General features: G+C 33.7%; 1 non-coding gene across 1 annotated transcript; it reads left to right on the forward strand.

The window, feature by feature from the left end:
* The first annotated feature begins 356 nt into the window (after positions 1-356).
* LOC138822941 (U6 spliceosomal RNA) lies at positions 357-463 on the forward strand. The gene has a single exon (XR_011370692.1). It is a non-coding gene; the product is annotated as a U6 spliceosomal RNA (small nuclear RNA).
* Positions 464-6,259: the final 5,796 nt, after the last annotated feature.

Genomic DNA, 6,259 nt, shown 5'->3' on the forward strand with positions numbered 1-6,259 from the left:
AAGTTTTATGACCTGTCATACAGTCTTAATTTTGGCATATATATATAAGCAAATTCCCAAAATTAAAAATATTTAAAACATTAAAACTTTTAACAAACCTTAACACTTGCTTCAATGTTCATTATGAGAGGTTCCTTGTATAGAATAATTGAATTCCTCCTCTTACACATCTCTTGAACAACAAATATCTGGAATTATATTGTTTTTGACATGCCAATCTTGACTTTATTCATAAATGTGTGCTTATATAAGAAACACATGGTTTTAAAATTTCACAACAATTCTTTAGAACTTACTTTTTGTTGAATTGTTTAGTTTAAGAAAATCAATTACACTTTATATATAAAAAATGTTCTGTGCTCAATTCGGCAGCACATACACTAAAATTGAAATGATACAGAGAAGGGTACCATGGCCCCTGTGCAAAGGTGACAAGCAAATTCATGAAGTGTTCCATATTTTTACAACAGACGCTGGAGTGGATGTGGCCAGAAAGGAACCCTACTGCATTTGAACCCTACTGCATTCTTGGGTGGGAGTGTAAACTTGTTCAGCTACTTCGGAAAGGAGTATGAAGGTTCCTCAAAAGATTCCACATAGCGCTCCCCTATGACTCAACAAATACTACTTCTGGGCATTTACCCAAATGATCACAAACAAGACCATACTAAAACTACTAGCACTAATATATTTATTGCAGCATTATTTACCATAGCTAAAATATGGAACCAACATTGATGCCTCTCAGTACATGAATGGATCAAGAAAATGTTATAGATAGATAAATAGATAGATAGATAGATTGATTGATTTCCATTGTGTGTGTGTGTGTGTGTGTGTGTGTGTGTGTGTGTGTGTGTGTGTGTGTGAGAATAGGAATTCTATACCTCCATCTGAAAGAATGACATTGCCCAATTTGTTAGGAAATGGAAAGGCTTGGAAAAAATTATATTAGTGAAGTAAGCCAAGTCCAAAGAAACATAGGTCCCATGGTTTCCCTTATTTGCAATAAATAATATATGTCTGAGATAAGCAGAAAAGGTCAAAAGCTATGTGCATATGACCAGATAAGATGATGTTAAATGAAATGACCCCCAAAGTAAGTACACAAGTGGGTTTTTTCTTGCTTGCTATTATTTCAAACGTATTTATAATGTACGATGTATTTTATTGTTTCTTTATATGTTCCTTGCCCACAGTATAACCTCTGTTTTCACTGTATTTGATTTTGGTGCACCTGAATCTTGTATATACACTTAGCTAATTGGGGAGGGGAAAGAAGAAACAAAATGGTTAACTAGGAATACTGGTCCACCCATTGTGACAATGAGATGCACAAGACACTATGTTGAAAGTTGAACTTTACAATTTAGGTGGGGTTGGGGGGGAGTGTACTTGTAGAGGTGTGAGGAAGGGATGGTGGGGGAAAAAACAAAGGAGGAGGTAACAATGCCTGAGAGGAAATGGACTCATTACCTTGCTCATGTAAATGAAACCCCTCTGTATGGTATTTTAACAATAAAATACATATAAAAATGTTCTGAGATGGAAAAGTTTATTTCCCCTATTATACCCATATAATATCATTAACTAAGAAATTAATGCAAAACACTGACGTGAATAAGTGTGTGAGTGTGTGTATGTGTGTGTGCCTGCATGTTGGCGTGCTCAGAGTTTGAACTTAGGGCTTTAAGGTCTTGCTAGGCCTTTCCCCTCTAGTTTGGTGAGCTAGTATATTAGCTACATCTCCATTCATGCTCTTTTCTAGTTCATTAAAATTTTTGAAAAATAATGTCATGATTTTTTGCTCTGATTGGTTTCCAAATGTTATCCACAGAACTCAGCCTTCTGAGTACATATCCTGAGTAGTCAGGATTACAAGGGTGACCAACCAGCACAAGGCTTTCAGAAACATATTAAATGTAGAAGAAAATTTACTTCATGAGTGCTTGTTTTATCATCTACATTTAAAGCATTTTGGAGTGATTATATGTGAATTTATTTCGTTTTTGGAGTCTTAAAAGACAGTACGTGATGATATTTAAAAATTTTACTACTTTTTAAAAAGGAAACTGGAAATGTGGAACAGAAGAAATTTGGCTCTCTTTGGACCTCAATTTATAAGCTCATCTCTGTGCATGATAACCCAATGTCACCAACACAGTCTGTGTTGAAGACAAAATGTGGCAGAAAACAACCACCCTTGGCAACAATTGCTATGGTATTATTTCTTGGACAATATGTATATTGAATTGAGTGTGTAAGAGAATGGAGAATTTTACCTACCTTTTTTGTATTGCTGAAAGACTTTTGGAAACTTTGATTTCCTTCCTCATTGTGTGTCTTTGGACCGTGCACTTAGTGCCTTTAATTACAATTTTTCCCAACATTATAATGGTAATAACATTAGCATTACAGCAAATATTATCTTAAGAATTAAGAGGCATGACACTGGTGAAATACTTAAGTTTCTATGAATAAGCTTTGAGTTTGGTCAGCAATTTTTAATACTAAATATAATTCCATATGTATTACAGAAACCATTACATGTAGAGAGAAACCAGAACTAATGTTATCAATTGACTGTGATCTGCTTTCAAGGAAGCCAGGTGGATAACTTCTCATGCTGTAATTCAAACTGGTTATCTTGTCTTGATATTGTAAAAATATCAGGGACAGAATAATGAAGAAATGTTGTGCACTGAGCTGAAGCGCATATGAAAATGTGCAAAACTGATAAAACGTAAACTTATCTGAGCAGTATATTGTGTTACGTCATTTAAGTTACATTGCAAAGATAGGGAGACCTAGAAGAATGAATTCTCCTTTTGATACCCTATCATAGGGACTTAGAAGGACGAACTTACCTCATGCTTGAAGAGGCATCATCGGATGAGAGGAACAGTGTTTTTTTGTTTGCTTCCTTCCATTTATTCTTCAGTTTGAAATCTGAACTACTTGAAACTGAAGGAAACCAAGGGAAATCAGACATGCAGGCTTTGGAAAGAGCAATAAACATAAAATGAAATAAATATAGCCTTGTAAAAGGTCAAACTAAATTGAGTTTTATAGTCTCAAGTGACCTAAGCAATATCATGATATTGAAAATTTTAAAATGTTAGGAGTTGCTTAATTTTTTCCTTTCTACTACCTTGAATTAATTATTGATTTTGTATAGAGAGCTTAAAGATGAGATTAACAAGTAACATGAATAAAAATGGACAAAAGTTCTGAATAGGCCTGTTTTCCAAAAAGCCCTGAAAATCACAGTGGGTTTACAAAGTTGTGTTTAATACCATTTCTATGCTGGCTTAGTGAACAGAAGTCATTAGAGAAATGCAATTGAAAATTACTATGATACTACTTCATAACTATTATAACTCTTACAAAAAACCCCAAAAGAACCAGGTGTGGTGGTAAAGGTTTGTAATTCCAAGCATTTAGGAGGTTGGACTAAGAGGAATTGAGTCTAAAGCCAGTCTGGGTTACTTCACCTATTAGAAACATGCACTTTCATAAAACTCAAAAGGCAATAATGTTGGTGAGAGTATGGAGAAAAGAAAATTCTCTACACTCTTGGTCAAAATACAGGCTCATATTCTCGTTGTAGAAATTAGTATGCATTTTCTAAAAAAATGCAAAGTTGAAATATCATCTGACTCACCAATCATGTGATTGTTTCTCTCTGGGTAACTCGTAAATATATTTGTAGTTCATTGTTATTCACATTATTCACAACAGCAGCCAAGATATACTTCGAAGTTAAGTGTTCAAATTCACACAATTAAAGCAACTCTGGTACATGCACAAATACATGTTCTGTTTCATCCTTAAAATAGCAAGATACTTCTCCCATTAGCCACAACTTAAAATGACCAGAAAGATGTAATCTAAATGAACAAAAATTTTGTCTTCCGAACTTTGTAATACTACACACACGCAAACACACCAACCTCAAACATTACGAGAGAATTTTTTTTTAAAGTAAAGCAAACTGGAATCACTAGGGCATTTAGATCACAATGTAGAAGATAGTAGATATGAAGGATAACCAAGTACAGAGTTGTAATGTACAAGATGAGGTTACAGGGGACTACAGTGGCCTTACAAAGGAATGAAGCTAAGTAAGTAGGAGTTGTTCTTCCGAATGAAGCTAAATAAATAGGAGTTGTTCTTCCGAGTAGGGTTTGCTCTTTAAAGTTGTTCTTCCTTCAGTAATGGATGAGATTAATATAATTCTTTAAATATACCTGCCTGTTTGCAGAAATAATATCAAACAATATAGCAATAATGTTCTATGCTCAACATAGAACAAAATGTCAAATTAAAATACATAAGATTATTCTTGATATAAACTAATTATTACAAATAAGGGAAAACCTGAGACCTATGTTTCTTTAAGTCTGGCTTACTTCACTTAATATTTTTTCCAAGATCTTCCATTTCCTTACAAATGAGGTGGTATCATTCTTTCTGATGGAAGCATAGTATTCCACATGCATGTGTAAGTGTGTGTGTATGAGAGAGTGACATTTTCTTCATTCATCTACTGAGGTGCATCTGGGTTGATATCATATCTTAGCTATGGTAAATAATACTGTGATAAACACAATTGTGCTGGTAGCTTTAGTGTGGCCTTGTTTGTTGTCACGTGGGTAAATGCCCAGAAGTGGTATTAGTGGGTAATAGGGAAGCATTATTGTGTACATCAAGGATAATCTTAGTAGATGAGCAGAATAGCTCACTATCTACTTACATATGATCTTTTTTTTTTTTTTTTTGGTCGGTCGTGGGGCCTGAACCCTGGGTCTGGGCACCGTCCCTGAGCTCTTCAGCTCAAGGTTAGCGTTCTACCACTTGAGACACAGTGCCACTTCCGGCTTTTTTCTGCTTATGTGGTGCTGAGGAATCGAACCCAGGGCCTCATGCATGCAAGGCAAGCATTCTTACCACTGAGCCACCTTCCCAGCCCTACATATGATCTTATAAGGTGATTCCAAGTGAAATGAACTCAAAGACATGTTTTTGTTGTTGTTGTTCTTAATGTAGTATGTGATTTCTTTTTATCTTTTGTGTTTTCCCCACCAATGTTTATCCCCTGTAGTCACTGTATTTGATTTTGATACCCTGGTTATTGTAAATATGTTGATCTGAACTAGGAAAGGGAAAGGTGAATAAACAAAATAGTGAGACAAAGGACAAAGGGGGAACCTATGCAAACGAGATATTCACAATATTTTGGAAATAATCTTGGGGGATGTTAGGAAGGAAGAGGGAGTAACATGGGGGAAGTGGTAACAAGTTAGAAAAAAATGAATTCACTAACTTACTTATGTAAATCTAACCCCTCTGTACATTAACTTGATAATAAAATTTAAATAAAAATAAAATACATGAGAGCAGCAATACAGGAGATGAGAGTGGGGAAAATATTGTACTATACAGAGAAAAGTAGAACAGCTGTGGAGTACAGTGATTTCACTGTAACATAGGAAGTGATAAACTAGTATACACCTTTTCACCCTCATGTCAATCACTAAACAGGGAAAACAAAATGCAAACTCAGTAAAACAATAGAGATAAAATAGAAAAATAAACAATTAAGGTGAAGAGATGAATTGGACCAAGAATAACAAATGACACAGGAAGCAAATAAGCTGGTAAGTTTAAAAAATATTACCCATAATAGTATTTTTTACCTCTCAATTTGTTAGAACTATAATTCAAATCACAGTTTAATAATATATTATTTTAATAATGTTATTATTACTGATTTAATATTGAATGTTTAACATATAATTTTAATTTTAGTAGATATAGAAAAGAAGAAAGTGAAACTAATTTTAATAATGTATTTCATGAATTGTAAAATTGAGAAGCATTAGAATTTAAACAAACATATCATTATTTCAATAATAAATCATCATTTCATTTTTGTGAATTAATTTAATAATTCAGTTTATTCTACACTTAGCACTCATCATAACATCAAATAATAAATTATTGCATATGACTCTTGGTATTAGGTGAAAAGGCTCAACACTGTGGTAAAATTCACACCACACATTCTCCAGGCAGTATATGAGGGTATGACTCCTCTTGTCTAGCTTAAATTGTGGAAATTTGATTACTACGTGCATGTTAAATTCCTGTCTAGGAGACATCCATAAAATTATATACATCCATAAAATTATATACAGTATTTCATATGATGCTTATAGAACATATTCATTAAATTTTTATTTTCTGTCAAATAAAT

This window comes from Dipodomys merriami, unplaced genomic scaffold, assembly GCF_024711535.1.
Source record: "Dipodomys merriami isolate MVZ:Mamm:240054 unplaced genomic scaffold, mDipMer1.0.p SCAF_1187, whole genome shotgun sequence".
NCBI lineage: Eukaryota > Metazoa > Chordata > Mammalia > Rodentia > Heteromyidae > Dipodomys > Dipodomys merriami.